Genomic DNA, 18,417 nt, shown 5'->3' with positions numbered 1-18,417 from the left:
GTCTGCATATATAGGCAAGTTACATAGATACTGTTTTTCCATACAAGTGGTAGCATTTTGCACACTCGTCTCTGCACTTGGATTTTTTTTTTTCTTAACCATACTTCGTGGAGACCCCGGTTGCTCACAGAGCTGTTGCATACCTTTTTGTAGCTGCATGGTGCTCCATTATGCATATTTTGCAGCTTGCTATCTTCCTGGTAATGGACAGTTAATGCCCATGAGCCTTGGTGAGCTGCAAGGTCAGCCCACACACAGGGCCAGGGAGAAGCACAGGTGTGGTCTGCATATATAGGCACCTCCTCTGGGGAACATTTTTTAGCATTGTCCACTCCCCCAGTATGCCCATCACCTCCAGGATGGTCCAGGTCAGCCAAGCTTCTCCAGGCCAACTTGGAGCCAGAGGAGTCAAGCTGCTCAGGGAGAATAAATCCAAGACTGAAGGGGTTGGAATGACCAACTCAGTCAGGCCACCTTGGACCCAAAGGGATACACTCTCCCCCCAAGTCTTGACACATGAAGCATCAGCACAATAATAATATCAGAGTTCATCATTTCACAATGAAGAAAGTGAGACAAGACAGAAGGCAACCTGCCTGTGGTTCCCCAGCAGGTCCTTGGCCCCGCTGAGACACCAAGGACCCAAATCTCCCTCCTTGCCAGGCAGGGCTGTCTTCTCTGACTCCACAATTATGGGCAGGAAGGCCTCAGAGGTCACCCATGGCAACCTGAAGCTCAGAGAAGAGTGGTGATGGGCCACAGTTGCACAGCATCTGGAGCTGAGCAGGGCTGAGAACACAGGGCCTCTTCCTCCAGCCCTGGGCACCCACAGCACTTCAGGTTCCTCTCATTGTCCCAGGCCACTTCCATTTTATGAGGCTTTTATTAGGTTAAAAAATAAAGCACTACAAAACAGAGTGCTGAAGACTACGGCATATTTGGTAAGTTAACTTTTTTTTTGAGACATGGTCACACCCTGTCACCCAGGCTGGAGTGCAGGTGGCACAATCACGGCTCACTGCAGCCTCCAGCTCCTGGGGTCAGGTAATCCTAGCACCTCAGCCTCCTGAGTACCTGGGACTACAGGTGTGCACCACCATGCCCAGCTAATTTTTTATTTTGGGGGGGTTTCACCATGTTGCCCAGGCTGGTCTCAAATTCCTGGGCTCAAGCAATCCTCCAGCCTCAGCCTCCCAAAGTGCTGGGATTACAGGTATGAGCCACTGTTCCTGGCCTGGCAAGTTAACTTTTAACTACCTCCACACAGTCAGGAGCATGATGCGTTATTAGAAACATTGGTTCATGGGGATGGGCATATGAAGATGGATGTCTTTGTTCAACTCCATCTATGTCTCTTATGACTGTATATTTTACCTTGTGTAGTTGTGATATCAAGTCTAGACCTGAACAGGTAAATGCAATGCATGACTTTGAACTGGATCCTGTACTGCAGAGGGGAAAATGTGACAGGGGACCTTCTTGGTAGAGTTGACAATTTTTTTTTTGAGACATGGTCACACAAAATTGGGATATGAACAATAGATTAAGGTATTGCATGAAACTTAAATTTTCTGTATTTGCTAACGGCACCCTGATTGTGTCAGAGGATATCCTTGTGCTTAAGAAATACATCCTAGGCCGGGCATGGTGGCTTAACTTGTAATCCCAGCACTCTGGGAGGCCGAGGCGGGCAGATCACCTGAGGTCAGGAGTTCGAGACCAGCCTGGCCAACATGGTGAAACCCTGTGGTGGTGGGCGCCTATAATCCCAGCTACTCGGGAGGCTGAGGCAGAATTGCTCGAACCCGGGAGGCAGAGGTTGCAGTGAGCCAAGATTGCACCATTGCACTCCAGCCTGGGTGACAGAGCGAGACTCCATCTCAAAAAAAAAAAAAAGAAAGAAAGAAAGAAAAAAGAAATACATCCTGAAGTACTATTAAGGAGGAGAGAAGTATGATGCAGGTAACGTGCTCTCTCAAATGGTTCAGAAGAAAAATAAATAATATGTGTGTGAGAGAAAAGGATGGAGTAAATATGACAAACTTAAAATGAGGTGGATCTGCGTACAGGGTATATGGGAGTTCCGCACACCACTTTGGTCACTTCTATGCATGTTGTAAATGATTGCAAAATGAAAAGTTAAAAAGAAGTTGGGATCTTGGCCTACTGTGGTGCAAGGCCTGCCAAATGGTGTGCTGGCCCCCTCTGATGCACCCTGGCTTTAGCTTGTCCAACAGAGGATGGAAAATATCCCCAGTGGACCCAGGTGTCTCTGCTCATGACTCTCAGGCCCCTGTGCCCCTTAGGAGGCTAAGGTGGTCCCAGCCCCCGAGCCTCCTGCCACCATGATTTATGTCCCTGTGAGCCTCAGCAGCTGTGAGCACAGGTCCCACTGGGCAGCCGGCTGGCGGGGCTGGCGTTTGCTTCCCAGCGTGTCTAATCCAGACCAGATTTGCAGACCCCACGGGCCTGGGATAGAGCTCCCAGGGGGCTAGGGTCAGAGGGCAGGCCAGCAGGGCCTGGAAACCAGGAAGGCACTAAGGATGAACAGGCTGTAGATAGGAGACCTAGCCTATTCTAGGTTGGCCACTGCTCCTGTGTGACCCAGGGTGGGCGTCTGGCCCTCTCTGGCCCTTGCTTTTCCTCACGTCAGCACAGCTGGCAACTTTGTCAGCTGGGACAGACTGACCTTGTGGGAGGGAAAGCTGGTAAAATCTAGGAGTTGTTTTTTTCTGAATGGCTTGGAAAAATGCCTGACTCTTTTGAGGACCTACTACGTGTCAGACCTAGGCTATGCACTTTTCATAAAATAAATACAGCTTCGCAGGGGGCAGTGGTTCATGCCTATAATCACAGCTCTTTGGAAGGTGGAGGAGGGCAGATCACTTGAGGCCAGGAGTTCGAGACCAGCCTGGCCAACATGGCGAAACCCCACCTCTGCTAAAAATACAAAAATTAGCTAAGCATGGTGGCGCGTGCCTGTAATCCCAGCTACTCAGGAGGCTGAGGCAGGAAAATCCTTTCAACCCGGGAGTTGGAGGTTGCAGTGAGTCGAGATTGCACCACTGCACTCCAGGCTGGGCGACAGAGTAAGACCCTGTCTCCAAATAAATAAATAAATAAATATAGCTTGCTCAAAAGCTTGTTAGATATGTATTATTATTTCCCCATTTTATAGATGAGGAAACGGAGGCACAAGGAGGTTAAAGAACCTGGCCAAGGTCACACAGTGGCTAGTGAGCTAGTGGATTTGAATCAGATGTTCTAGCTGCAGAGCCCCACTGGGCTCTCAACCACCGCCCCCACGTGGCCTCACCAGGTGCATGCCTAGTCCTGATGTTGACAGAACTGACTAGTCCAAGGCACTTCTCTGAGTGACGTACAGAGATGGCCTCACTTGCAACAAGCCACATAGGTAGGTACAGTTGCCATCCCCATTTCACATACTAGAAAACCAAGCCCAAGGTCACCCAGCTAGGCAATGGCACAGCCAGGATTCCAACTGAGGGGGTCTAGCTCCAGATCCCATGGCCTGCATCATAGCAGGAATGTAAAACTCAGTAGGAGGCATAGGATAGAGTGTAACGTTGTAGACCTACATAAGGCGGGCAGACTTAGTCTGTCAGTCAGTAAGTCAGTCAACAAACATGTTTTGAACTTCACCATGAACCACAGAAGGCTCTAGGGATGATCAGAGAATAAGCCAGATGTAGTACCTGACCTCATGGAGGTTACGGCCTGCTGAAAAAGCAGGCTCTGAGCAAATCATAAAAATGGGATGGGTGCTTCTAAGACATGTGGGAATGCATGGCTGGGAGACCTGTGTCATCATTAGAAATGATGCTTCCAGGCCGGGCGCGGTGGCTCAAGCCTGTAATCCCAGCACTTTGGGAGGTCGAGACGGGCGGATCACGAGGTCAGGAGATCAAGACCATCCTGGCTAATACGGTGAAACCCCGTCTCTACTAAAAAATACAAAAATCTAGCCGGGCGAGGTGGCGGGCGCCTGTAGTCCCAGCTACTCAGGAGGCTGAGGCAGGAGAATGGAGTAAACCCAGGAGGCGGAGCTTGCAGTGAGCTGAGATCTGGCCACTGCACTCCAGCCTGGGTGACAGAGCGAGACTCCGTCTCAAAAAAAAAAAAAAAAAGAAAAAGAAAAAAGAAATGATGCTTCCAAGGTGAAAGAAGGCTTTGCCAAGTATGAATGGTTCTGCAGCTTCCAGGCAACCCCTGCATCAGTATGAACGATGGGGCACCTGCAGGACCTGGGTCTCCTCTAAACACAAACTCTGAATCCCCAACATATCTCCTTTGAGTTCCCGGAGCAGCCCCATGAAGCTGTCAAAGCAACACGAGGCTAGTTGGACAGAAGTTGAAAATAAAAGCAAACACTTACTTTGCCTATTACTGCCTCAGTGCTAGGCACTGTTCCAAGGCCTGTAACTCATTTACTCCTCTACGACCAGTGAGACAGGGGCTGTCACTATCCTCACATGGCCACCAAAGGACAGAACCAGGATGTGGACAGAGGCTGGGTCCAGAACCCACTCTCTTCACCTCCCTGCTCTGCTGCCTCTGTGCCAAATGCCGAGCATCCCGAGTGCCGGGTGGCGCCAGCGCATTGTGGGTGCTCAGCAGATACGAAGGACCAAGAGGTATTGTTCTGTCTCACTCACTCTGCATAACCACCCTGTAAGGCCAACCTAATCCGTTTCAGAGGTGGCACTCAAAGAAAAGCAGTGACCAGCCTGAGGTCACACGGTTAGGAGTGCAGAGTTGGACCTCAACCCCAGCTCTGTGGATCGTCCCATCTGCAGAAAACCCAGTTTGGAAGATATTGGAAAAGAGTCTTGGGTGTTTTGTTTTGGTTTGGTTTGTTTTTGTTTTGTTTTCAGACAGAAAACATCACTCAGCTCCATCACCCAGGCTGGAGTGCAGTGGCATGATCTCGGCTCACTGCAAACTCCATCTCCCAGGTTCAAGTGATTCTCCTGCCTCGGCCTCCAGAGTAACTGGGATTCAGGAGTGCGTCACCACACCTGGCTAATTTTTGTATTTTTGGTAGAGACAGGTTTCACCATATTGGCCAGGCTGGCCTTGAACTCCTGACCTCAGGTGATCCGCCTGCTGCAGCCTCCCAAAGTGCTGGGATTATAGGCGTGAGCCACTGCACTTGGCCTGGAAGATATTGGCAAAGAGCCTTTAACCATAAGAAGAAAGGGTGGGCCGAGGGCTCAGGGAGGGAGAAAAGACACTGACCGACTGGGAACTCTGTGGGAACCTCTCTCACCCCCCAACCTCACCCCACCCAGGGGCCTCCCCAGGAAGCAGCCGGGGCTGAGAAGCAATGGGGCCAAGGAGGCGGGCCTTGGATTCCCAAGAAGTAGACCCCCTCGCGCCCCCGGGTGGGAGGGCTAAAGAGCCACCCAGGAGCCAGGCTTGTCTTCTGCTCACTCCACCCTCACTCTCCCCCCAGAGGCAGCCCCCACTCCTCCCCACCCCCACCCACCTTCCCTGCCTCTCTCTGCCCTTGCAGCCCAGGCCCACCACCTCCCCTGCCCCTGGCTTTCAGAAAGCCCTGGAAAGGCTTCCTTCTTTGAGACAGGAAGGTGTCCTCAAGTCTCAGGAAGGAAAAACAGTCAAGCTGAACCCACCAAGACCGTCTCCAAGGGGCCGGGACTGGCGCCTGGCCAGGACTGACATCACCTGGGAACCGCCACAGCCGCAGCTGCAGCGCGCCTCCTGGGGGGACTCGCTTTTGCTATTTAAAAAATAATAATAATAATAATAAAACTTTTCCAGTCTGGTGTTTTTAAATGTGCTTTTTATAGTGGGCCCTGGGGCGTGGGTGTTTTGGTGTCTCCCGCCCACCTTTTCCTCACGTCCTGATTTCTCACACTACACAATGTAGCCTTTGACCAATTACAGCGAATTCCCGGGGACTCTGGGCGGGATCTCCTTCCAGGCCCTGACCCCTCAGATGATCTCTTCGCTATCTAGATACATTGAATTTTTTTCTTTCTCTCTTCTATTTTTTGTTTGTTTGTTTTTTGTTTTCTTTTTTGAGACAGGGTCTCACTGTCGTCCAGGCTGGAGTGCAGTGATGTGATCTCGGCTCACTGCAACCTCTGCCTCCTGGTCTCAAGCAATCCTCCCACCTCAGCCCTCCAAGTAGCTGGGACTACAGGTGCACGCCACTACACCCAGCTAATTTTTGTATTTTTTGTAGAGATGGGGGTCTCATTATGTTGCCCAGGCTGCTCTCGAACTCCTGAGCTCAAGCAATCTACCTGCTCCCCAAAGTGTTAGATTACAGTATGAGCCACCACGCCTGGCCAAGATATACTGAATTTCAACTTCAAAAAAATAGGCCACGCGTGGTGGCTCACGCCTGTAATCATAGCACTTTGGAAGGCTGAGGCAGGCGGATCGTCTGATGTCAGGAGTTCGAGACCAGGCTGCCCAACATGGCGAAAATCCGACTCTACTAAAAATACAAAAATTAGCCAGGTGTGGTGGTGCACAATTGTAATCCCAGCTACTCGGAAGGCTGAGGCAGGAGAATTGCTTGAACCCGAGAGGTGGAGGTTGCAGTGAGCCGAGATCGCACCACTGCACGCCAGCCTGGGTGACAGAGTGAGACTCTGTCTCAAAAATAAATAATACATAAATAAATATTTACCCATGGTACCAAATTCAAAAGGAGTCTAAGGGTATCAGATGAAAAATAAATCTCTCTCCCTGCCCCTTAGTCACCTGGTCTCCATCCCCTAAGGGACTCTCTTTTTTTATTTTATTCGATAAAATCTTCTGTAGTGCTTAAGGTGTGCCAGGTACTCTTCTAAGCAATTATCTAAGATGAACTCATGTAACCCTCATAAAAACCCTATGAGGTAGAGTTTCCACTGACTATTTAACAGTGAATATTGCCAAAGATTTTCTACGCATACAGAAGCACATCTAGATGTATAATCTTAACCCCTCCCTTCCTAAAAAACACACATAGAAGCTAATTATACATGCTGGCCTGCACCTTGCTGTATTTACTTCAACTGTGTCTTGGAAGGCCAGGCATGGTAGCTCACGCCTGTAATCCCAGCACTTTGGAAGGCTGAGGTGCGACAATCTCTTTGGCCCAGAAGTTTGAGACCAGCCTGGGCAATATAGTGAGACCTAGTCTCTCCAAAAAAAAAAAAAAAATTAACAAGTGTGGTCGTGTAAGCCTGTAGTCCTAGCTACTGAGGAGGCTGAGGTGAGAGGGTCTCTTGAGGCCCCAGAGATGGAGGCTGTAGTAAACCGAGATCACACTGCTGCACTTCAGTCTGGGAGACAGAGTGAGACCCAGACCCTGTCTCTCCCTCTGTCTGACATATATATCTTGGGAATCATTTCACATTGGTACATAAAGAGACTCTTCATTCATCTTTATGACTGCGTAATATTCCCTTCTGTGGAAGGAGGTACCATGATATGATTAACGCATCCACTCTTGGTGAACCTTAGGGATATTTCCAATCTCTTTTCCCTGCATTACACTACAATGGATAACCAACGTGATCTCTCTAAAGCATAGGTTGAGTCCCAACAGTCCAATACTCGAAAACTCTCTCTCTTTCCCCCTTATGTACAGATGAACGTCTTAAATGCAGGAATTATCAAGAGCCCCTCTAAGACTCTGACAAAAGTAATGGACCAGCTGGTGCAGTGGCTCACACCTATAATCTCAGCACTTTGGGAGGCCGAGGTGGGCGGATCACTTGAGATCAGGAGTTCGAGACCAGCCTGGTCAACATGGTGAAACCCCGTCTCTACTAAAAATACAAAAATTAGTCAAGCGTGGTGGCAGGCACCTGTAATCCCAGCTACTCGGGGGGCTGAGGCAGGAGAATCGCTTGAATCCAGAAGGCAGAAGTTGCAGTGAGCCAAGATCTCACCGCTGCACTCCAGCCTGAGTAATAGAGCACAACTCCGTCTCAAAAAAAAAAAAAAAAAAAAAAAAGGTGACCTCAGCAAAATAACGGTCATGAAGATGTGCAGAAGAGGGTAGCAGCCAGGAGAGTGAGAGAGTCAGAAGCAGAGGCAAGATCACCATCCCGATTAAGAGTGAGACTGAGTGTGGGCAGAGGGAGAATTGAACAGAAAGTCTAATTCATACCCCTTCCCTGCTCTGCCCTCCGATGGCTTCCCATCACTCATACAACCAAATCCAAAATCCTCTCCTGGCATCCAAGCCCCTGCTGACCCCTGCACTCATCTTCTTCCCACTCTCCCTTTGCTCTCTGGGCTCCAGCCACACAGGCCCACTTACTGTCCTTAGAGCACACCAGGCCCACTCCGGCCCCACAGGGTCTGTCCTGGCAGTTCCCTCCACCCGGAATACCTTCCCCCGATTTCCTTGAGGTTTGCTAATTCCCCTCATTCTGTTCAAACAACACCTCCTCCGAGAGACATGTCTTGACCACCCTAGCTAAAACAGCACCCCTCCACCAATTCTATTTTTTATTGTGGTGAAATGTGCATAATATAAAGAACAGAAAAATACCTAATGTAAAATTTATCATTTTAACCATTTTACCAGTTCAGTGGCATTGAGTGCATTCACAATGTCAGTCAACCATCAGTATTATCCATTTTCATCCCAAACCCCTCTCCACTAGTCTGTATTCCCTTTACTCATCTTAATTTTTCTAGATAACAATTATTGCTCCCTGACACTATAATACTTGTTTCTTTTTTTCTTATGTTTACCACCTGTGTCCTTCACCTACATAAGAAGCTACAAGAGGGCAGGGACTTGGTGGTGTGGCCCACAGCTCTCTCGCCAGCCCTTCAACAGTGCCTGGCACATGCTGGTGTTCAGTAAACGGTAGTGGATGAGTTAACTGATGAAGGGCATGCCTCCAGAGGAGGAGGATGCAGGTGGAGGAACAGACTGGATCTCTGCACGATTAGGGTGCATCCTCCTTGCCAGCTCCTCTCCCACCACCTCTCTAGCCCTATCCTCTCTCCAATCACACTGGACTGTGCCACTTCCCTGCCCTGTTCCACCACCAAGCCTTTGCCCAGGATGTTTCCCTCACTGGAAATACTGATTCTTTACCTTCTTTGTATATCAAAATGCTCTCCATTTCTCAAAACCCTGCTCAAAACTTGCCTCCACCAGGAAGGACTCCCAGATAAATCTTTACACACACTCCAACCCCTCTCTGTTGCCAACATTCGCATGATAATGTTTCTGCCTGGATTATCTAGGTCTCTTTTTGGTTTTAAGAGACAGAAATCCATCTCAAAGTGGCTAATGCAAATGTGTGTGAGTATGTGTGTGTGTGTGTGTGTGTGTGTGTGTTATTAGCTTCTAGAACCGAGTTCAAGCCTGGGCAATATAGTGAGACCCCATCTCTACAAAAATAAAAATGAGCCAGGCGTAGTGTAATCCCAGACCTTTGAGAGGTGAAGGTAGGAGGATCACTTGAGGCCAGGAGTTTGAGACCAGCCTGGGTAACATAGTGAGACCACATGTCTACAAAAAATAAACATTAAAAATTAAATTAAATAATAAAAAAATTAAAAATTAGCCAGATGTGGTGGCACACAACTGTAGTCCCAACTACATGGGAGACTGAGGCAAGAGGATCACTTGAGCCTAGGAAGTTGAGTCTGCAGTGAGCTGTGATTGCACCACTGCACTCCAGTCTGTGTGATAAAGCGAGACCCTGTCTCTAAAAATTAAAATTAAATTAAATTTAATTTAATTTAAAAAATAAAAAATAAATAGAACTGAGTTCAGGGTCACCGATTTCATAGCTGGATCCAGGAGGTGACCATACAATAGCATTAGGACTCTAGCTGTCTCTCCATCTGTCATCCCTGCTTCCCTGTCAGCTTCATTTTCAGAGAACCTCTCCTCTTTTGGTGGCAAAGATAGCTGCCAGCAACTCAACTCTGGATTATAATTTATGCATTTAGAAAACTCTATTAAGTGAGATTTTTCTCTAGTAGTTCCAGCAAATTCCTGCAGAAGGCCCCCCTCTGGCCTGCCTTGGGTCACATGCCCAACCACGTGCCAGTCTCTGTGGCAAGAAGGATAAAGTGTTCTAATTGGCCAGGTCTGGTCATGTGCCCACCTCAGAAGTGGGTGTGGGGTTTGCCTGGTCTGAGCTACAAGAATCGAGAGTGGTGAAGAGATGGTTTCCCAAAAGAATATGGGGATATGACCAGTAAGCAGACAAAAACCCAGATGTCACTAGAGAGGCCTCTGTTGGAGCACTTACCACACTGTCGCCAGAAATTTGAGTTATATTTGTAGGACATGTCTGCCCCCAAATTTGTGAATTCTCTGGGGGTGATGTTCGGCACCCAAACATCTAGTATAGTCAGTGCATGATAAACACCAGCATTCTCCTCTCCTCCCCTCCAGGTCCCCCCGTCCTTTTTGCCTTCAGTCCATGACTTGGTCAACCTTGGAGGACTCTGTCTGACTAGTGGATCAGTGCACTGGACAGACCAATGGGGCTGCACACAGTCCCCGACCTCTGCCCTCCCCGTCTGGCACAAGATGTCCCCCACCACAGGGCTATCAAGAGGCTTTCAGTTCTTAGTCCACATCATCAGTGTGATCTTGAGAAAGTCCCTTCTCTCTGTGCCTCAGTGGTGCCTTCTGTTAAACAGGGGCTGGGAGAGGCATTAGCCTGAGAAGCATGTCCTCCTTTTCAGCACATTACATACCTCTTTATAATTTTTTCCTTGTCTCGGTACTACCTGTGCTGTAAATATTACGCAATTAATATTACATAATTTTTTTTCTTTAAATGGTCCTTCTTTTAAAAACATAAATATATTATTTCAAAAGGAAAGTTTAGGGCCCTCCATAAATGGAAAACCAGTATCTCACGCCATAAATAGAAGGTAGCCATAAAAATAAGTACAATGAAAACAAAACAATGTCATCACATTCTAGCCAGATCCGGTTGCCTGCAAAAGGCTCTGGAGGCCTATTCTCTGTTAAAAAGGGAAGTAAGTGTTAAGAGAGGTGTTAAAAACACACCAGCATTGAACACAGACTTTCTCCTTAATAACAAGTTGAAGGAAAATGGGAAAGGGAGGAAGGTTCTTGCTCTGGGCTTTGGTGTTCTTTAGTTGGCGTGGCTCCACTGAGCAGCAACTCAGGTACAACCTGTTGCCCCCAGCCCGCTCTTAGAAAGCAGTGGGTCTGGCCATCCCTTCCCAGGGAGGGGCTGCTGCTCCTGATTCACACAGGGCAGGTGGGAGGTCAGAGCTCCAGCCAGGACAGAACCCGGGTTTAGGGATCTGATTTATGTTTTATAGTCAAATAAATGTACAATCTTGTGCCCTCCCACAATAATGGCTGTGTTGAGAAGGCCAGTGAGGATAATATATCAAGTTATCTGACTCTGTGCCTACCTCAGCGGTCCCTACCTTCTCAGTCCCAGCTACCCCCACCAAGCAAGGTGTAGGGGAATAGCAATATATTTCATTGCATAAATTTGCATAAAGAACCTCTGGAAAGCTAAGAAATGAATAAAAGTGGTGGGAACCAAATAGGTGGAAAATGGAGTGGGAATGAGCCTCTTCCCAGTATATGTTTTAATATATTTGAATCATATGAATATATTATTCATATTTTAAATAATAGAAACAAATATTTTCTAGCAACTGTTATGTAAGCAGACTTGGTGTTAAGCACTATGAGTTCATTCATTCATACATTCATTTATTCTTTCATTCATTCATCCTTTTATAAACAAAGTGATTCAATGAGCATTATTCACACAAACTATGGATCAAGCCCTATGCTAGGCACTGAGAGCTTGTTTGTTCATTCAGTCAGTCAATTAACATCTGTCAGGACTCTGTGACTTTGTTTGCTCATGTGAGGCTGGATCAGCAATAACCCTTGCCCTCGTGGTATAGAAGGGTAGGCAGGTGCCCTAACAAAGTTAGCTGCCGGGAGTCCAGACAGTAAGCGCAATTTCCGCAAGGCTGGGAGATGAGAGATTGCTCACACTGTAGAACCTTGCGCGTTGTCCTGGGAGGAGGGGAGCCAGATCCAGACATCACGAAGGCCTGGTCACAATGGGGAGGTGGTGGGCCATTATACAGCAGGGGAGGGGGCAGTCTTTGATGCTGAGATGAATCCCATGCAAACCCTGCCCACTCCTCCTGGACTTCTGCCTTTATCCCTTCCCCAAAGCTCCCAAAGTCACATAGGATTTCCAAGTGCCAAATCCAAAGATTACATATCCATACACATCCACTCCACTGCTCAGCAGCATTTGGTAGAACTGAACATTCCATCTGGAAGAGAATCTGGTGGTTGCTGTGACAGAAACTTCTGGTTGTCCTCAAAATTTTATTCTCTCCTTCTTCTATAGACAGTTGAAGAAACTATTCTTCTGGCCAATAGGATGTAAATAAAGTTGTGACCTCCAGGAAGTGTCCTTAAATATATGGAGCTTTGCTCCTTCATTTCTTCCTTCTTCCAGCTGACTAGAAAGCAGATGTGATGTCTGGAGCTCAAGTAGCTATTTTGTAACATGAGACACAGTTGGGAATGAAAGTCACAAATGATGAAGTGACAAGACTGAAAAAACCTGGGTCTCTGAATCCACACGGTGCCTGACCGGTCACGAACTGCCTACTTCAGGACTTAGTGAATATGAGTTGAAAATAAACCACTTTCTTGTTTAAGTCAATTTTTAAGCATTTTTATGTTCCTTGCAGTTGAATTTAAAGCTAAGTGCTGCCTGCAGCTGTCATCTAATGAACATTTTCCTTTTTTCTTATGCTAAAAAGATCTTCACTTTGCTCTACCATCTACCCCTCTTTTCCTTTCTTTTTTTGGGGAAAATTCTGATTGGTCCAAGTAAATCATGGTGGTCTCCTTCCCTTTGCTATAATTAGTTTAGGGATGGGCATGTGGCCTATTTCTGGCCAATGAGACATAAAAGTAAGTCTGCTCAGGGAAGGACTTCTAGGAAGGTTTCTTTAAACAAAAGAAAAAGAGCACTTTGGGAGGCTGAGGTGGAAGAATCACTTGAGTCCAGAAGTTTGAGACCAATCTGGGCAACATAGTGAAATCCTGTCTCTACAAAAAGTTAAAAGAAAAAAGAAAAGAAAAGAAAAGAAAAAGGCATACATGGAAGAAATGGCTCTTTTCTGCCTCTGTACATTGCTAAGTGAGGATGTGATGGCTGGATCTGTGGCAATCATCTTGCAGCTATGAAGGGAATAGCTGAAGGAAGAGTAAAAAGATGGGGGAAAAAAATCTGAGTTCTTGATGATGATGTTCAGTTAACCAAAGCTCAAGTCACCCTACATCTGGGCTTCTTATTGTACGATAATAAATTCCCTTCTTGTTTACACTAGTCTGGTTTGTGTTGTTGCTTGCAGGTGAAGGTGTCTTAACTGTTGTATTTTCCTTCTTAAAACACTCTGTTGTTATTCTACATAAAGCACATACACAAACCTTTTAGAACTAATAAATTCAGCAAAGTAGTGGGATATGAAATAGATTTCACACAAATCAGATGCATTTCTACACACTAACAATAAATAATCCAAAAGGAAATTAAGAAAGCAATTTCATTTACAATAGCATCAAAAAGAATAAAATACTTAGAAATAAACTTAACCTAGGAGATGAAAGGCTTGTACACTGGAAACTATAAAATATTGCTGAAGGAAATTTAAAAAGACACAAATACATGGAAAGATATCCCATGTTCATGAATTGGAAGACTTAATACTTTTGGCTGGGCATGGTGGCTTATGCCTATAATCTCAGCACTTTGGGAGGCCAAGGCAGCCAGATCACTTGAGGTCAAGCATTCAAGACCAGCCTGGCCAACACGGTGAAACCCCGCCACTATGAAAAATACAAAAGTTAGCCAGGTGTGGTGGCACACACCTATAATCCCAGCTACTCAGGAGCCTGAGGCATGAGAATCATTTGAACCCGGGAGGCAGAGTTTGCAGTGAGCTGAGATCGCGCCACTGCACTTTAGCCTAGGCAACAGACCAAGACTCCATCTCAAAAAAAAAAAAAATGAAGGAAGACTTAATACTTTCAAGATGTCAGTACTACCCGAAGCAATCTACAGAATTAATGCAATTCCTATCAAAATCTGAAGGATTTCTTTTTGTAGAAATAGAAAAATTCATCCTAAAATTCATATGGAGTTTCAAGAGATCCTCAAATATCCAAAATAATCTTGAAAAAGAACAAAGTTGGAGGTCTCACACTTCCTGATTTCAAAACTTACTACAAAACTATAGTAATCAAAGCAGTGTCATACTGGCATAAGAACAGAAATACACACCAGTGGAAGAAAATAGAGCCCAGAAATAAAATCTCATATATATGGTCACATGATTTTTGACAAGACTGACAAGACCATTCAATGAGGGAAAGTACAGTCTTTTCAACAAGTGATGTTGGGGAAACTGAATATTCACATGCAAAAGAATGAATCTGAACCATTACGTTACATCATATGCAACAATTAACTCAAAATAGATCAAAGACCTAAATGTAAGAAATAAAACTATACAACTCTTAGAAGAAAACATAGGGAGAAAGTTTCTTGAAATTGGCGTTGACAATGATTTCTTGAATATGATACCAAAAGCATAGGTAACAAAAGAAAAAAGGCAAATTAGACTTCAGGAAAATTTAGAAAGTTTGCACATCCAAAGACTGTATTAATAGAGTAAAAAGGAAATCCACAGAATGAGAGAAAATATTTGGAAAGCATATACTTTATATGCCTTCTGATATGAAAAACCATATGTAATATGTGATAAAGTATACATCTGGATTGATATCCAGAATATATAAAGAATTCCTAAAACTCTACAGCAAAAAACACCCCACCAACCCAATTCAAAAATGACTTGAGTAGATATTTCTCCAAAAAAGATATACAAATGGCCAATAAGTATACGAAAAGATGTTCAACATCACTAATCATTAGGGAAATGCAGTCAAAACTATAATGAGATACCACCTCAAACCCATTAGGATGGCTACTATTAAGAGAAAAAAAAGAAAAAAATAAGGTTTGCAAGGATGTGGAGAAATTGGAGCCCTGTCCACTGTTGGTGAGAATGTAAAATGATACAGTCTCTTGGAAAAAAGTGTGGTGGTTCCTAAAAATAACTAAACATAAAACTACCCTATGAGCCAGCAGTTTTACTTCTGGGTATGTATCCAAAATAAATGGAAACATTGTCTCAAAAAGATATTTGTATATCCATGTTCATATCACCATTACTCACAGTAGCTAAAACGTGGAAGCAAGGCCAGTGGCTGCGGTGGCTCCCGTCTGTAATCCTAGAACTTTGGGAGGCTGAAGCGGGCAGATCCCTTGAAGTCAGAAGTTCAAGACCAGCCTGGTCAACACAGTGAAACCCCGTCTCTACTAAAAATACAAAAATTAGTGTGGCATGGTGGCGCACACCTGTCATCTCAGCTACTTGGGAGGCTGAGGCATGAGAATTGCTTGAACCCAAGAGGTGGAGGTTGCAGTGAGCCGAGATCATGCCACTGCACTCCAGTCTGGGCAACAGAGCGAGACTCCATCTCAAAACAAATACAAAACAAAAAATCAAGGCGTAAGTAACCCCAGTGTCCATCAACAGATAAATGGAAAAGCAAAATGTGGTGTATACATACACTGTCATATTATTCAGCCTTTAAAAAGAAATTCTAACACATACTACAACGTGGATGAACCATGAGAATGTTAAGTGAAATAAGCCAGTCACAAAAAGACAAATATTGTCCGATGTCACTTATATGAGGTACCTAGAATAGTCAAAGTTGAAGAGATAGAAAACAGAGGTACCTAGAATAGTCAAAGTTGTGGAGATAGAAAACAGAATGGTGGTTGCCAGGCACTGGGAGGAGAGAGGAATGCGGAGTTATTGACGAACGGGTATAGAGCTTCAATTGTACCTGATGAAATGAGTTCTGAAAATGGATGGTGGCGATGATTGTACAACATTATGACTGTACTTAATACCACTGAACTGTACACTTTAAAATGGTTAAGATGGCATTGGCACATGTCTGTAGTCCCAACTACTAAGGAGACTGAAGCAGAAGGATCACTTGATCCCGGGAGGTTGAGGTCGCCGTGAGCCATGATTGCGCCACTGCACTCCAGCCTGGGTGACACAGTAAGACCCTATCTCAAGAAAAAAAAAATCTAAAAAATAAAATAAAATGGTTTAGACGGTAAATTTTATGTTATGTGTATTTCACAATAACAAAAAAATAGAAAAAAATGAAAAAGGGAATGCAACTCTGACACACTTTAAATATAAATGAGCCTTGAAGACATTATGCTAAGTGCAGTAAGCCAGTCACAAAAGGTCAAATACTGTGTGATTCCACTTATATGAGATACCTAGAGTGGTCAAGGTCACAAAGACAGAATGTAGAATGGTGGTTGCCAGGGGCGGAGGGGGAGGAATGGGGAGTTATTGTTTAATAGGTATGGAGTTTCAGAATGGGAGGATGGAAATTACTGGAGATGAATGGTGCGATGGCTGTACAACAATGTGAATGCATGTATATTTTAGCACAATGTTTTTTTGTGTTTTTTTTGACACAGGGTCTCACTCCCGTTGCCCAGGCTGGACTGCAGGAGCGTAATCATGGCTCACTGCAGTCTCTACCTCCTGGGCTCAAATGATCCTCCCACCTCAGTCTCCTAAGTAGCTGGGACTACAGGCACACCACCAAGTCTTGATATTTTTGTATTGTTTGTAGAAACAGGATCTCTCTATGTTGCTCAGGTTGATCTTGAACTCTCGGGCTCAAGCAATCCTCCCACCTCAGCGTCCCACAGTGCCAGGATTATGGGCCATGCAATGTCATGGTTTAAAGTGCCATGTTTACGCTGATGAATCCCAAGTGTACTCCTCCAGTCTCAACCTCTCCCACTGAGCTCCAACTGCCTTGTTGACATTTGCACTTGGATATCTAATTGGCACCTCCAACTTGGCATGTGAGTAGCGTGATTCTGAGTTCACTCTCCCTCACTTTCACGTCTTGTCACTCACTCACTCTTTCTGTCTCAGTAAACAGCACCACCATTCACCCAGCTCCTGCCAGAAACCTTGGAGTCATCCTCGATCCTTCCTTTGGCAACTGTGCTCAAACAATTGAAAGGTTCTCTCAGTGGACCCTAAAAAATGCCTCTCAAGGCCAGCCATGTCTCTTCATCTCCAGTGCCATCTTTCACATTGACCATCATCTTTTGTGCAAATTACTACAATAACCTCGTTACTATAACCCACATATTTTGTTCTCCTCAAAGTCACAGCAGCCATTTTAAAGTTAATACTTAATAAAGTCACTCCACAGTTTAAAATCCTACAGTAAGTTTCTGATGCTCTTAGAATAAAATCCAAACTCCTTACTGGGACCCACGAGATCTTGCATGACCCAGTTCCTGCCAACATTGCTGATCTCACACTCTCCTTGATTCACTGTTCTTCAGCCACTGGCCCCCTTACTGTTTCTCAGATACACCAAACTCTTCTTTGTCTCAGGGACTTTGACCAGCCTATCCTTTCTGCATGGAAAGCCAACTTCTTTCCATTCTTCACGTTTTGTCTTAAACATCATGTCCTCAGGAAGGCCTTGCTTGAGCTGGTGATATCAAGCAGGAATCAGCAAACAATGGCCCATGTTCCAAATCTGGCCCACCACCCGATTTTGTAAATAAAGTTTTACTGGGACATAGTCATGCCCATTCGTTTACATATCGTCTATGGCCACTTTCCCACAACAGTGGCGGAACTGTGAGTTGTAACCGACAAGGGATGTCACACAGAGTCTAAAATATGTACTATCTGATCCTTTACAGAAGAAGTTTGCTGACCCCTAATCTAAAGCAATTATTTCCTCTTCTTGAGTTGAACTCCATTGTATCACCACCCTTATTTCTTACATAGCGCTTACCACAATCTGTAATTATTTTGGTTGTTTGTTTGTCATCACAAAAAAAGAAGAAAAAAAAGACAAAATAAGCATTTAGAAAACAAAAATTTACCAGGAAAGAAGTTTTTCCTTTAGAATGATAAATCGCCCAGTGAAAAATACAAGTTTTATAGCTCTTTTAGAATTTGTCTAGCAGATTTTCCAGTTTTTATCAGAAAACCCTCATGGGAAAAAAAAAATACAACAGATACTTCAAGGGAAAAAAATTACCAAGGAGTTAGTCTGTCCAAGGCAGAAAAAAACAGCAATTTTCTTATATGATCATTATAAAGGCAATCACATATTTTCAGACATAGTATATCACACAAGTAAGAAATAAAGTTGTTTTTGTTAGGGAGTCTGACAGGAAAGGCTCCAGTCTTCATTTATTTGCAGATTTGGAGTTT

General features: G+C 45.1%; 1 non-coding gene across 1 annotated transcript; it reads left to right on the top strand.

The window, feature by feature from the left end:
* Window positions 1-18,133: 18,133 nt before the first annotated feature.
* LOC119622326 (U7 small nuclear RNA) lies at window positions 18,134-18,195 on the top strand. Its single transcript, XR_005238969.1, has one exon. It is a non-coding gene; the product is annotated as a U7 small nuclear RNA (small nuclear RNA).
* Window positions 18,196-18,417: the final 222 nt, after the last annotated feature.

Source organism: Chlorocebus sabaeus, chromosome 2 (genome assembly GCF_047675955.1).
Source record: "Chlorocebus sabaeus isolate Y175 chromosome 2, mChlSab1.0.hap1, whole genome shotgun sequence".
NCBI lineage: Eukaryota > Metazoa > Chordata > Mammalia > Primates > Cercopithecidae > Chlorocebus > Chlorocebus sabaeus.
The sequence above is the reverse complement of the archived record's forward strand: the minus strand, read 5'-3'. Positions and strand labels throughout refer to the sequence as shown.